At 37.3% G+C, this 16,494-nt stretch overlaps 1 protein-coding gene across 2 annotated transcripts in view; it reads right to left on the bottom strand.

The window, feature by feature from the left end:
• The window catches only part of TNKS (tankyrase), a 217,779-nt gene that overhangs the window by 199,381 nt on the left and 1,904 nt on the right, over positions 1 to 16,494 (bottom strand). The window lies entirely within an intron of this gene.

Here is a 16,494-nt window from a genome sequence, read left to right as displayed (position 1 = left end):
GCCCTGCCATGGTAAGTCATGCTTGCTTCCCATTTGCTTTCTGCCATTATTGTAAATATCCTGAGGTCTCCTCCCACCCAAGTTTCCTGTACAGCCTGCAAAACTATGAGTCAATTAAAACTCTTTTATTCATAAAATTTATATCGGCCGGGCGCGGTGGCTCAAGCCTGTAATCCCAGCACTTTGGGAGGCCGAGACGGGCAGATCACGAGGTCAGGAGATCGAGACCATCCTGGCTAACACGGTGAAACCCCGTCTCTACTAAAAAATACAAAAAAAAAAAAAAACGAGCCGGGCGAGGTGGCGGCGCCTGTAGTCCCAGCTACTCGGGAGGCTGAGGCAGGAGAACGGCGTGAACCCGGGAGGCGGAGCTTGCAGTGAGCTGAGATCCGGCCACTGCACTCCAGCCTGGGCGACAGAGCGAAACTCCGTCTCAAAAAAATAAATAAAAAAAAATTTATATCATAAATTACCCAGTCTCAGGTAGTTCTTTATGGCAGTGTGAGAATGAACTAATACACTGGCCAACAGAAAGACTCAATTTTGCTCAGACTCAATTTTGCTTGAGAATTGGGCAGGAAATAATATACTAAGAGAAAGCCAGCCCTTCCCCAGTCCAGGGAAGGAATCCTAATTAAGTCAATCAGGTAATTTCATTCTGCTCTGCCAGTGACCGGCAATGAGGACAGATGGGAAAATCTAGAAGCTTCTGGAAATATTTTTCTCTCTTCTACACCTCCTACAGAAGGTGTGGGAGGAAGAGTGCCCTTTCTCCTCCTCTCCCCCTTCCTCCCAACACTTAGAAAATTCAAGAGAATTATTTTTTTTTAAGCAGGCATAGAACGCTTACTATGTTCACAGAACTGAAACCAACTCCTGAATTTCCTACCTCTACACTTCTTATCAAGCAGTAAAATAAATGTCCTTAGGCTTTAAGTCAGCTGAAGTTTTAAAATACTCATAGTTAAACCCATGCAAATTGATATAAGCATCTGTTCCTACGTTTACTAAGTATTCACATTTCACCTCTTGTCAGTTCATTGTCTTGGCCATTTTCCTTTGGGCTATTTGTCTTTTTCTTAAGATTCTGCAAGCGTTCTTTATATATTCTAAACATTAATCTTTTCCTACATGCATTGTGCTATGAAATTTAAGGAAACCTTTCCGATTCCTATACTGTTCCTACATTTCATCTAGATTATAATTCTTTCACATTTAGATATTTAATTAACTTCTAACTATGGTGTGAGTTAAAATTTTTATTTTTATTTTTCCTTTTCTTTTTGGTTAGTCAGTTTGTCTATTTGTTAATTTAACTTTAAGATAAGTCTAGATATCTAGTAGGGTAGAGTTGACCCACCTTGTTCCTCTTAAAAAATTACCGGCTGGGCGCGGTAGCTCAGGCCTGTCATCCCAGTACTTTGGGAGGCCGAGACGGGCGGATCATGAGGTCAGGATATCGAGACCATCCTGGCTAACACGCTGAAACCCCGTCTCTACTAAAAAATACAAAAAATTAGCCGGGCGAGGTGGCGGCGCCTGTAGTCCCAGCTACTCGGGAGGCTGAGGCAGGAGAATGGCGGGAACCCGGGAGGCGGAGCTTGCAGTGAGCTGAGCACTCCACTGTACTCCAGCCTGGGCGACAGAGCCAGACTCCGTCTCAAAAAAACAAACAAACAAAAAAAGAAAATGGAGAGATTCACTTGTCTCACACAATTTGTCAAGACAAAGGCAAGACAAAGGCAATTCCAGCATACATACATAGCAGTTTATCAACGGTATTAGGAGCTCCTTAGAATCTTTCCACTCTGACATTCTTAGCATCTCCACTTGCCTGTTACCTCACAGTCACAAGAGTGCTGTTATCTCCAAGCCTCATATCCAGGTTCTCAGACAAGGCAGAGTGAGTAAAGGGGTGGGGGCGAGGGGTGGGGGCGAGAGCTTTCTCTCTTGACTTTTTTATTATTAAGGAAGAAATCACATCTCCAGATACTCTCATGTATAGTTCACTGGCCAAAAATCTGTCATCTGTCCAGCTACCAAAAAAATTAAAAAGGCTAAAAAATCAAGTCTTTTATAGCCGGACACACTACTGCCTTGAACGAAATCTAAGATCTGTTAGTGAAGAATTAAAAGAAAATAAATTTGGGGTACATAACCAACAGTATTTGTAACAGCTTTGTAAGTCAAGGGTAAGAAGATTGGATTTCATTGTAAGTACGTGGGAAACCATTTATTAAGGAAATTACTTGATTCTATTTAAATCTTAAAAGGATCATCTGTCAGCTATGTGAAATACAGACTGAAGTGAAGAGCAAAATCAGAGGGACTAGTCAAGAAAAATTCTGCAGTAGTCTGGGCAAGAATTGATAGTGGCTTGGAAAAAAAGAGTGAAAGTATAGCTGGGTCAAAGAAGAAAGAAACGGATAGGTTTTAAAGCAAAGATGACTGGCTCTCAGGTTTCTAGCTTAAGCAACTCTATTTTTAGAGGCGCCAGTTGAGGAAGGGTCAGGCAAAGCAGGTAGCAACAAGAAGTACCCCGATCATGAACTGCTTTTCCCGGACGACTATATCAAGTAATATAATGTGTCAATTTCAGCACATTCTTTCCCGCAAACAGTTCATGAGAAATAATGACACCATACTACATATTCAAAGCAATTTAAACATATACCATGCGGTGTGCTGGCGGTGAGGAGACACAAATCCTAACACACAGCCAAATCCCAATACACTTAACACTTTTCCTTATTCGAACAGTAAAGAGGTGATGAAGGCCTTTCAAAAAGATTTCAGTATCAAATTTAAGGTCACTAGTATCTATTCCCCATTCCCTTATGTTCAGCATTTTAAACCTGCCTAAAATTAAAGCTTCCACAGAACAACGATGGCCAATATTAAATCATATAACTGACAACTATGACTTCTGAAATTGAATAAAAGAGAAAAATCTAAGGTGTTTGGAGTATTTTACACTGATGTTTTTATCTATGGCAGCAAAATCATATCTTAAAGTCATTTTTCCCCTAATTGGACTGTCAGCAAAACTACAACCACTGTATATCACTTGAACTATTAATCTTTTAACCTACACTTACATACCAAATGAGAACATTTATATTACATCTTCCATGCTTTTTCAGTGTAAAAATATCCCATTACATAAAGTAACTGTAAACTGAGTTTGGGGTTGTCTAGAAAAATAACTCATGGAACTCTCTCATATATATCTATTTTCCTAAATTAAATTTAATTTAGCCTCAAGTTGCCTCCTTACATATTTTACGTTAGGCCTAAAGGTTTCTTCATACATACATCTAACTGGATATGTAAACTGAATGTAACCTACTCTTGTACCAATCACGAAGATTCAGATAAAGGCAGCTAAATGTTCAAACTGTGTTCACATAAGGCAAACAATAAGCTGTAAGCAATCAAGCTCCTTCTATACCTTACTTTTGTCTTCTGTACATCACTTACCTTTTCTATCCATAATTGTTACCTGACCATGTGGCAGCCCCGGAATTACTCTGAACCTATTCTGGCTCTGGAGGTTGCTTGATTCATGAATCATTCTTTGCTCAATTAAACTGTTAAATTTAATTTGACTAAGGTTTTTCTTTTAATACCTGACATAAATGATATCAGAGAAGCTGAGTTGGGAAAGATAAAAAGGCACTTGGTGACAAATGTGACTTGTTCATCATTATCTTTAGAAACATTAGGAAAAACTAGAATCTAAAATATGAGAATGGCTTGCTATATATATATATAATATGAATATTACTTTCCCTATCTTAAGTATTATCAATCCACTTTCATCCCAAATAAAAAGCAAAACAAAAATTCTTAACAATGAAAATATTGCTTTCAATGAAACAAAACTCAGCTATGACACATTTATGCAATAGCTATGAGTTTTAAACAACGGTTTTTCCTGGCCAACACACTTGCCATTCACTAGTTGAACACTAGCAGTTCAGACTTATGAGTTCTCTAAAGACCCACTAAACATGGTAATTCACAGTTTTGCTACATTAAAAATCTGAATGACACCTGTATTTTGGCTGATGTGCAGGAGGCAGCCTCAAAATTATAGAGGGGTACATAGCACAACAGCCCCATCTCAACATGACCTTCTAGTTCTACTCACTTTCTTGTACAGGTCTATCTTCTAAAGTTCTTCAAAGTTTTCTGTTTTACTGTATTTCATGGAGAAAATGCATCTGCTATAGTGAATAGTCCCAAAACTAGGAATTAGGGAAAGACTTGTGACATGAAACAGAAGACAACTCCCTGAGAGAAAACATAAGAAAGATAGAGGATGGGAAGAGAGGAAATATTATAGAAATAATTACAAGACTTCCAATAATTAAAGGAAGAAGTAAAAGTTCAGATTAATACAGTCATGGAGTGCCAAACAGCATGGACAGTTTGTAGCAAAGTCTAACAACAACAAAGGCTATAGTCTTTCAGAAAGAAAAGGAATCAGCTAAAAACAAAAAACAAAGAATCAGTTGACTGAAGTCAACCTTAACTATGAGAAAAGATATTTTGATACTTAATTTCATATATAGCTAACTTTATTTCCATGTAAAAGTGAAATTAAAATAATCTCAGACATGCAAAATCTCTAAGGTGAACACAGAAAGATCCTGGCTAAAAATATTCATGACAAAAATGAATTCAGTAGTAAGTGTGTGAGCATGTGTCTCTATATCATGAATTAACTCAGTACAAATCTATCCTCTCTCAAGACTTAACACTGACTAATAATCACCCTAACAAATAATTACAATATAGGGTTACAAAGAAAACCAAGTCTGGAATAGAGAGCTTCCCTAATAAAGTGATATTTTGAGCTAAGATCTGACGAATAAGCAATTTACCAGACAAAAGGATAGGAATAAATGTTCCAAAGAGAGTAAGGCACAGTAAATCAAGAGGTGAGAAACTCTTTATATTCAAATACCTGAAAAAGTTCAGAATGGTTTAAATAGAGAGAAAGAAATAAGAGACTAAAAATGGCAACAACATGGAATCGGCCGGGCGCGATGGCTCAAGCCTGTAATCCCAGCACTTTGGGAGGCCAAGGTGGGCGGATCACAAGGTCAGGAGATCGAGACCATCCTGGCTAACACAGTGAAACCCCATCTCTACTAAAAATATTAAAAACTAGCCGGGTGTGGTGGTAGGCGCCTGTAGTCCCAGCTACTCGGGAGGTTGAGGCAGGAGAATGTCTTAAACCCAGGAGGCAGAGCTTGCAGTGAGCCGAGACGGCGCCACTGCACTCCAGCCTGGGCGACAGAGTGAGACTCTGTCACACACACACAAAAAAGCCAAACTGAAATCAACTAACTTTCTGCCACAGAAATCATGAAGAGAAGCAGACCATCCCTCAAAACCAATACAGTATATCCAAACTACAAGTCCTTTATTTTACGTATGTCAGCGTGAAGACTAAGACCATTACCAAGCGACATAATTCAAATTTCTGCTATATGAACTTAGATACAGGTTAAGAAAACTGCTAAGTACAGATAGATACCTATATATACGTCAATCTTGGCAGCCAAAAGGGAAAAAAGGCTATAAAGAGTCTCGAAATTCTGCGGATAGTTTTTGATCTCGCTTCCTTAAATTCAACATAGAATTTGTAGTAGAGATCATTCTGAAGGCCACAGTGGGGAGGCAAAGGTTAACCATAGGACAATGAATGAATCACAGTAACTAGACATCAAATGAAAATGCAGCAAAATGTCCCTGAATATAATTTTTTAAATAGAAAATCTACCTCTATTTTAATGGTTGATTTGTATTTATTTATTTAAGAGACAGGGTCTTGCTCTATTGCCCAGGCTGGAGTGCAGTGGCATGATCATAGCTCACTGCAACATTGACTTGCGGTGCTTAAGTGATCCTCCCACCTCAGCCACCCTAGTAGCTGGGGCTACAGGCGTCCCACCACACTGGGTATACGGTAGATGCATGTGACAGCAATGATCTGACCTGAGCATACCCTGAGAATGACACTGTATGGCAGATGCACCTGAATGTGTGGTCACAGTTCCAAGCTAGGGAATCCGAGAGTGGTCAACTTGGAGATCCATTTCTTATCTACAAGGGACATCTGAGCTCCAAGTCCATCCTGTGGAATGGAACATGGGCCATACCGAGGATTGAGGCCCTTCGTTTTGGGTTAAAGGTTGCCAAGTGGAGGTTGTTGGGGAGGCTGTTAAGTGAAAATACTATATTAACTGCATGCTTTTTGCAAGCAGTTGGTTATTCTACCCATCCTAATGCCACTGGGCCATGTAGTAATTCTGTCCACCACACCAGCAATGGACTGGTGGTTCTGCCCAGTCCACTGCGACTGGAATCTCTCCCCTGTAGTTCAGCCCTCAGGACACATTATGTTTCATTCATTGGCTCAGGGTCTCTTTCTTGGCCTCCTGAACCTGGTGCTATCCCCGTCACAGTCAGTAGGGGACAGCACAGCATCCGACTAGCTTTTTAATTTTTTTTGTAGAGACGGGGATCTCGCTTTATTGCCCAGGGTGGTCTCAAACTCCTGGGCTCAAGTGAACCTCCCACCTTGGACTCCCAAAGTGCTGGGATTACAAGTGAGCCATCACACCCAGCCTGTGTTTATTATTCAATAAATGGTTCAAAAAAAATCTGGCACCTGCTTAGAAAAGAACAATTTTTAAAATATTTACCTCTAAATGTATCGCAAAAGAAATTTAAAACAGATCAAGGTGTAAAACGTCAAAATGAAACCATAACAAAATTAAGTGGACAGCTGCATGATTACAAAATTAAGTGGACAGCTGCATGATTTCAGGATAGAAGCAGCAATAGAAGAAAAAAAAACAAACAAAATTTAAGGCAACAGATTTGAAAAGTTTATAGATTTAAAAAAATGCTTTTTAAGGCAATAGATTTCAAAAGCTTACAGATAAAATTTTAAAACAAGCCAGGAAAATATTCGCAATGACTTTAACAAAGCACAGATGACAAAGACAGCAAAAGGCAAAAGACAAAAAGAATAGGAAGAGATACAATGCCAAAAAGTCAATGCCAATTGTCTTTTAAAAGTCAAACGGTGACCTAAGAAATGCAAATTTACTAAGTATTGGTTTTATCAAACAACTAAAATGTTTTCAATGTTGACGTTTAGAGACATGTACAAAAATGTTCATAGACGCACTATTCATAATAGAACACACATAAAAACCACCCAAATACTCAACAGTAGAATGGGTAAGTAGTGGTATATTCACACAACATACTTCTATAAACAATGAAAATGAACAAACAACAACTATATAAGATAGATGAATCTCCCACAAAATAGTACTGACTATATAGTATCATTTATCACAAGTTCAAAACCGACAAAAATCTGAGTGGTAGAGCGGTAATGACTCAAAAGACATAGGACAGGAGCTTATGGATTGCAGATAATGTTCTGATTCTTGAGCAGGGCGCTACTTACCCAGGTGTATTCACTTTGTAAAAATTCAACTCCCTATGCACTTAAGATTTGTACATGCTATGGAGCTATGTCCCCACTAAGAAACTATGGTAATAGCTGATGTTGTCCAGGGTGTGATGACAGGAATTATTAGAATATTTTAGGAAACCAAGTGGTATTTGTTCCCAATGATAAAATCTGAGCTTTCAAGGAAATATTAGAATTCTGTAATACTTGCAACTGTCGCTATAAGCTGAACAGTTTCCCAATTCTAAAATACTTTTCTGATGAGATTGGTGGTAATATTAACAATTATGCTTATTATTTTTATTACAAAGTAAAAATGTGTCAACATTTGGAATATCTGCATAGCTTCAAGAACCAGTATTTTCTAAATGATCAAGCACAGGTATACCTATTTCTGGATTCTAACAATGAATTCTAACATAGCAGAAGTATAAAAAAATTCACTGATTTGGCTTCAGATTCTACATTGCACCTACCCCTTAGGAAACTACTACTTATCAAGTGAGGGTGTAGAATCAAAGAGAAAAAATGCAAAATTATCTGACAATGTTATTAAAATATTTCTTCTTTTTCCAACAGCATTTTCTGTTTGAAGCAGGATTCTCTTCATATACTCTAACCCAAACAATACACCACGATTGGCAGGTAGAAGCAGATGAGAATTAGCTATCTCCTATTAAGTCAGACATGAAAGGGACTTGCAAAGTGTAAAATAATGCCTCTTCTCATTATTTGCTTTAGAAAATTGCTTTTAATTAAGAATGATGTTTACACATATATTTACATAGAATGGAGTTTATCATTTTATTTTTTAAATTTCTAGTATTATATCGGTTTTAAATTTTTCATATGGTAAGTCTCCATAGACACATCCCACATAAACAAAAGTTACTTCAATTATTTTTAAGAATGTAAAAGAGGCCGGGCGCGGTGGCTCAAGCCTGTAATCCCAGCACTTTGGGAGGCCGAGACGGGCGGATCACGAGGTCAGGAGATCAAGACCACCCTGGCTAACACGGTGAAACCCCGTCTCTACTAAAAATACAAAAAACTAGCCGGGCGAGGTGGCGGCGCCTGTAGTCCCAGCTACTCGGGAGGCTGAGGCAGGAGAATGGCGTGAACCCGGGAGGCGGAGCTTGCAGTGAGCTGAGATCCGGCCACTGCACTCCAGCCTGGGCGAGAGAGCGAGACTCCGTCTCAAAAAAAAAAAAAAAAAAAAGAATGTAAAAGAGCGCTGAAGCCAACAAGTTTGAGAAACACTGCATTTTTACTACAAGCTTTCTTAAGGGCAGGAAATACTCCATTCTCATAATCTTGCTCGTAAATGAATGAGTGTGATTGTGTTCCAGTAAAATTTTCTTTATGGGAATAGGTGATGGGCCAGATTTGGTGTATGGGCTGTAGTTTGCTGACCTCTGTTATAAGGTACCATCTGTAGCATCTTTTTTCCATTTTGTATTCTTTCTTGTTTAGTCTTTTCTTCCTGAAATTATTTTTTCTTTTATTTTGAATTATTTTCTGAACTCTCTCCTTTTATTTCTAACTCAGGCATATGCTATACTTCCATGTCTTGTGTATCATTCTCATATTCTCTTTTAGCTAGTGTTAAAATAATGGATTATAATTTTGTCTGTTTTGTGGGCATTTTTCTTCTATTAGGTATTAATTGTCTATGGGGAAGTTATTCTCCAAATTCTTCTTGTAAGAATTTTGTATGTATTTGATGTCAGTTTCTTTCATTGCTCATTTTTACAGAAATTAATTACTAAATAATGTCAAGGACAAAAATAAAGGTCTGAGATAGTTACGGTAATCCCCCTTGTGCCTTTTTCTTGTGTTGGACATGCTGCTCTGGCCTAGAATAGATCAAGTCTTTCAGTAAGGTCTGCAGGATCATCTTTTACAGTGGTAGCATTTAAATTATGAAACATCATAAATTTATACCTCCGTTTATATAACCTATGAGACATTTTCTCAGGAACCTTAACTGGAGACATTGTGCTAAGGGCATTTTATAGATAAAGTCTCTTTTAGTTTACTGGTGAATAAAAAGCATTGTATCTGTAAGAAAAATTGAGTAGGGTGGGTTTCCTAGGGATTTCTACTAAAGTCTGGGAGCTCAGGATAACTCGGGGGCTCATTAAAAAAAAATCACTTTGATTTCGAGTAATTGAAGAAAGGTTTAGGTGTTTTGTTTTTGTCTGCCCATTGTTTTTCTTTTAAGGCTTCATCAGCTGTTTAAGTGTGCTTTCCCCACAGCAAGTTACTAAGTTTTTTTCTCGAAACTTGTTTTGCCAGTTTGTTCAGGTATCTTTATAGAATTAAAGTAGTGCGAGCTTAAACTTTTTTTTTTTTGAGCTTAAACTTTTTGGAGTGTGTCAGCTCCCCATTCAATTTAGACAAGTTATTTATTTATGTATGTATTTTGGTTTGGAAAAGGGAAAATAACGTGATGTAAAATTTTTTCTCTATCCCTTTTGCCTTTTCAGTATAAACTAAACTGCTGGTAAGCGGCAGATGTTTGGGCTTGTATATTTTTTCTTCTGTGGTAGATTTTCTTTTAAAGTGAGGAAGCGTTTGGTAGTTAGCAGATGATTTCCATGAACTACAAGTCTAAACTGAACAAAATTTGTTTTGAATTTACTGATTGACTCAAGAAACCTTAAAGCTATAGTCTCTGTGTCATTAGTTCAAAAATAAACTAAACCAGCCGGGCGCGGGAAAGAAACTCCCATTCTCCTCAGACCTTCAATATTAACAGCTCTCAGCAGGTCCTTGAGAACCAAAAGTTCTCAAGTATGGAAGAAATGATGGCCAGATGCAACATATAAGAGGTAAGTAAAAACCCTATAGTTCTTAGACTGAACTGGAAGTATCAATATTAGTTAATGAGGTAGATTAAAACAGACAGATTGTCAGAATGTCTTAAAAAGCAACACTCAGATATATACTGTCTATAACAGACACACTTTAAATATAAAGACAGACTGAAAGTAAATGAACAGAAAACTACCACGCACAGCATAAGAATACTGAAGTGGATATAGTCACATGTGATACAATGTAGCTAAAATCATAAAGATTTTCTTTTTTTCTTTTTTTTTTTTTTTGGAGACGGAGTCTCGCCCTGTCGCCCAGGCTGGAGTGCAGCAGCGCGATCTCCGCTCACCGCAAGCTCCGCCTCCCCGGTTCACGCCATTCTCCCGCCTCAGCCTCCCGAGCAGCTGGGACTACAGGCGCCCGCCATCACGCCCGGCTAATTTTTTTTTTTTGTATTTTTAGCAGAGACGGTGTCTCACCGTGTTAGCCAGGATGGTCTCGATCTCCTGACCTCGTAATCCGCCCCTCTCGGCCTCCCAGAGTATTGGGATTATAGGCGTGAGCCACCGCGCCCGGCCAATCATAAAGATTTTCATAGGATATACATGAGAATTTCTGTAACTTGGGGCCAGATAAAAGTTCTTATGCAGGTGATAGGTCAGAGAAAGCAATAACCATAAAATAAATTAATTAAATTTAAAACTTCTGTTCAAATGACTCTCATTAAGAAAATTAATCAGTAATCCATAGCCTGGGAGGAAATATTAGCATATTTATCCCACAAAGCACTAGTATGCATAACATATAAAGTACTCTTAAACTCAATAATAAAAGATAACCCAATAAAACTGAAGTGTGTCCAGTAAAAAAAAAAAAAAAAAAAGGGCAAAACTTCATAAAAGATATATAAGGCCAGGCAAGGTGGCTCATACCTGTCATCCCAGCACTTTGGGAGGCTGAGGTGGATGGATCACCTGAGGTCAGGAGTTCGTGACCAGCCTGGTCAACATGGTGAAACCCAGTATCTACTAAACATACAAAAATTAGCTGGGTGTGGTGATGTATGCCTGTAATCTAAGCTACTCGGGAGGCTGAGGCAGGAGAATCGCTTGAACCCAGGAGGCAGAGGTTGCAGTGAGCCGAGATCGCACCATTGTATGCCAGCCTGGGCAACAAGAGCAAAATCAAACAACAACCATCAAAAATTGTTGATGGGAATGTAAAATGGGACACATACTTTGGGAAAAAAAGGTGTTGGCAGTTTCTTATAAAATCAGACATTTACCTACTACCCTAAGACCCAGAGATTCTAATACTAGGTATTTGCCCAAGAGAAAGAAAATCCATGTCCACAAAAAGGATTTCATAAGAATGTTCACTGCAGCTTTATTCATAATAGCGAAAACTGGAATCAGCTTAAGGGTCTATCAACTGAGGAAGGGATACAAAAACTGCAACATATTCATATAATGAAATCTACTCAGCAATAAAAAGGAACTACTGATACATGTTACAAAATCAAAAACATTAGGCTGAGCAAAATAAGTCTTACAGAAAGAGTAAATACCGTACGACTGCATTTACATGAAATTCTAAAACAGGCAACTCTTATTCTAGAGTGGAAAAAACGTCAGAACGGTGGCTGCCTGAGGGAAAAGGGATAGTGACAGGATTGAGATAAGGGGTATGTGGGAACTTTCTGAAGTTTCTATAAGGAAAGTCATAATTTGAGTTACACAGGTATCTGCATTTGTCAAAACTCAGTGAATGTATATTTAAGATTTGCAGATTTCTCACTAAAAGATAAATCTTTATACAAATAGTGAACTTAGATAATGATATGCATATTAGCATATTTGGAGAAGCTGCACAGATGCCTACCATTTACACCGATATGCTTTAATAAAAAGATGGTTGATGGATAAAAGAACATATATGTAGGAATACACATGTAATAGAAATTATACAGTATTATAATTTTTGTAAGCATTTCTCTATTGTTGAACAGTTGGCTTGTTACCAATTTTTTTGCTATTAGCAATAAATTTACATATCATCTTACAAATAGCTAATTTGTTCTTTAAATCATTTGCTTCCAAAGAGTAGTACATTGAGGTAAAAGAAAGAGATAGACACTTTGCACATCTTTCTAATTAAAAGTTCTCTCTAAACTTTTTTTTTAAAGAGGTACCTTAAGAAAAGTGTACGGCTTTAAGAAAACACTAAGCAAAATGTAATCCAGTTTATAATCAACAATTTTAAGTCTGGGAAGATATTTATGAAACTAGGTCCCTTTCTTCTATTACCAAATTAGACCCTTCTTAAATCTTGAGACAGGGCATTTGCTTACAAGTAATATTAAGGATCTTGCCAGGCAATGAAAAGTGTAAGATAATTCCCACTGTAAGACTGAAGCATTCTGACTCATTTTATTACCCACTGATAGGTAACAATTTAGAGTATATGGTGACTTTTAACAGGAACAACATTTGTACAAAGGCGAGGAAAAAAAAAAAGACAAGCATGGCCATGCTGAAAAATCCAGAGGAGTCAGGAATGAGTTGAAAAATCTCTGTATTGTTAAATATGTATGCTAGTGGATACCATTAAAAAAAAAACTGGTTTTGATTTTAAAATACCTCACATTACCTGTCATAATCCAAGTAGTATAGGTTAACAGGAAGCCCATTTCAAGATTTCTTCGATTTCATGTAAATACTATAAAATCTCAGAATTTAATGTTTTACTAAAGCCTTCAGGAAAAAAAGAAAAAAGACCTCATTTGAACTTTTCTATAAAAAGAGAACTCATCAGAATATATGGGTCCTTTAACAAAAATGTCACTACTAGATACCAAACTAAGGAGGTATCACTCTCAATTGGTACTATTTATAAAACTCCTTTGACTGCTGTACTTCAAACAATAGAAAATCAGGGTCAAGGACCATATCTGTGGAAGAAAAAGTCTCATATAAATTCTAGTCAACAATAAAAGAATGGATCATCTTTACAAAGCCATCTTAAGAAGACAACAAAAATAGTATTTTGAGAACCTGTATCAACAATGGAAACAAGATTTTGTCTTAATTGCGGATAGGATGATTCCATTACTAACACAGTCTCTAAACCATATTCTAAACAAATTATCACAATCCAAGATAGGATAGAAAGGGTTCCTAATTTTCCTGCTGGAAAAAATATGGTTATTCTTAATGTAATATAAATAAAGTAATAAGGATTTAAACATGGTTTCATACCACATCTGAGATCTTTAAAAATGATTTCCAAATGCCACACGTTCTCACTTAAATAAGTGGGAGCTAAACCTTGAGTACACATGGACACAGACAAGGGAATAATACACACTGGGGCTTACTTGAGGGTGGAAGGTGGGGTGGGGGAGGCCGAAAATCAAAAAACTACCTATCTGGTACTATGCTTATTGCCTAGGTGATGAAATAATCTGCACAGCAAAGCCCTCAAGACTTGCAATTTAACCACGTAACAAACCTGCACAGATAACCCCTGAACCTCAAAGCGGGAAAGAAAACAAAATTGTTTCATTTCATTCCATAGAACTGTCAACTCATTTTTAAATAGAAATAAAAGCACTAGTTAACATCATCCCTTCCAACCTTTGCTTGGCTAGCTTGGGCTCACCCTTTTAATACCTGCTTTAAAAAAAAATCTAGGCCGGGCGCGGTGGCTCAAGCCTGTAATCCCAGCACTTTGGGAGGCCGAGACGGGCGGATCACGAGGTCAGGAGATCGAGACCATCCTGGCTAACACGGTGAAACCCCATCTCTACTAAAAAATACAAAAAACTAGCCGGGCGACATGGCGGGCGCCTGTAGTCCCAGCTGCTTGGGAGGCTGAGGCAGGAGAATGGCGTGAACCCAGGAGGCGGAGCTTGCAGTGAGCTGAGACCCGGCCACTGCACTCCAGCCTGGGCGGCAGAGCGAGACTCCGTCTCAAAAAAAAAAAAAAAAAAAAAAAAAAAAATCTACCTAGAAGGACTTCCTTAACTGCTCTAAAACAAGGAGAAGAGCTCCTATTACATACTGGGACAGACAGTATAATGTACGTTCCCTGCCACTCCAGATTACACACTAGATACTTTGCAGGTTTTTGTTGCTGTTGTTTATGCTTCCCCACTAGACTGTAAGCTCCATGCTTACAGACTGCTTGCCATTACACAATTGTGTCAGTATTTAACATCCAATCATCTAAGTACACTAAAATATTTCTGGAACAAATAAACTGTAATTTTTAAATTTTTTCATTCAAGGGATTGTACCGATTTCTCATTTTTAAAACAGCTATTCCATGACAATTCAATTACTATCATAATAACCAGTCACTGATAATTCTTTTCATTTCTCAGCCTATACATGATAAAGAAGACTGAAGTTTAATAAAACTTTAATGTTATGCATTCAATCACGGAAGTGTTGCAAACTGACTACAGGATATTATGTTTTCCTATCATTGAGAATTCTTTATTATTGTGTTTTCCACAACTGAGCTAAAAATTTTCTTAAAAAGCCGATTCAAGGATAGGTTCTCATAACTACAACATAATTACGGTACTGTTTTATTGTTTATCTTCTAGCTAATCTGGATGTACATAAAACTCTGACACAGAATAACAAGTAACTATTGTGGCAAATAGAAGACATGTGATTTGAGAAACAAGCACTATTTTGCGTGACTTATCCTAAATACATTAATACACATAAGTATAACTATCATTTGTTGGTGATTACTCATAAAGTGGGATGGTGAGAAATAACCTGATTGGTGAAACAATTTGTTAAAACAGTCAAACTTGGAATAAAGTATGCAAAAGTAGACACCTCTGTTGATTTATAAAATCAGACTTAGGCCTTTCATTTAGCCTAAAGAAAAAGAAATGCTATTTCATCTAAAACAAGCAAGACCCTTGAGCAAACAAATAGACAAAAGTCTGTTTATGATTCAATCCACTGCATTCCTAGTAAGTAGTGTCTGTATATCAAGAATGAATCCAGTGACCTAATAATGATTTCCTTTAAGTGTTTCTCATACCACAGGTCATGACCCATTAATGGATCACAAGCAGCATTTGCTAAAAATGAAATCGAATAAGATATAAACTATCAGAGGACAACACATGTATTAACGGAAAGTATTGTTTCCAGAAGCTTTTGATTCAGTTGCATATGTGACAATGTAAAATGTATTTCAAAGTATGGGCTACAATAAAAAACATATGAAAGCTACTGTCTTGCATATAAGCCCCTCCCCATTACTATTTCTCCCAAAAATCGGGAACTCTACACTTCAATTACTCACAAAAATGAAAAGTGACCTTAATCCAGCGTTCTGACAGTTTAAGTTTGATTTCACAAGCTCTAAAATCAAACTGCCTGAATTCAAAGTCAATTTCTACTATTTCCTGAGTGAATCTGGACTTATTTAAACGATCGATATATGCTTCACTTTTGTCATCTGTAAAATGGTTAATCACATCTCCTAAGTGTGGTAAAAATAAATAATACTACAGTGGGTCAACATGTTTTACTATTAACAGAAGAAACTGAAGAAGTGACACATATATATATTAGAAATGTAAGAGAAACTTAACAGAAGTTATCTTTGGTGTGTTATCTTTGATGTTTGTGAGCGTGTGATGCCTTTCATTTTGTATTTTTCTGTCCTATTTGGGACAATGTATGTATTTCTAATATAATGTTTCTAATGTATATAACATTATTACCTATATGTTTAAAATATCAACAGTAAGTCTCCAGGCAGTGAGATTACAGTCCTTTGTTTTTCTTTTACAGTTTTCTTTATTTTATAAACATTAGGTGTCTTTGAGAGAAAATCATCAACTATTTGCAAAAAAAAAAAGACAAGTGTGAGGTCCAGAGCTTAAGAAATTCACACTTTTTGAGGGAGAACTTTGTGCCAGATACTTCTCACCAAATGCTCGCATAACATCATTTTATGATTTTTGCCCATGAGAAAACTGCGGCAACTGACACGAGGTAAACGGTCTGCTATACAACAAATAGTAGTGGCCACAATATTAAAGCCTGTATTTCTTCTATCATCATATAATGCATCCAAATATCCTTCTCCAGTTGTTTCACACTGGCATATTTTGGTCTCCCCATCTAGACTGT

Source organism: Trachypithecus francoisi, unplaced genomic scaffold, assembly GCF_009764315.1.
Source record: "Trachypithecus francoisi isolate TF-2019V2 unplaced genomic scaffold, Tfra_2.0 Contig01554, whole genome shotgun sequence".
NCBI lineage: Eukaryota > Metazoa > Chordata > Mammalia > Primates > Cercopithecidae > Trachypithecus > Trachypithecus francoisi.
The sequence above is the reverse complement of the archived record's forward strand: the minus strand, read 5'-3'. Positions and strand labels throughout refer to the sequence as shown.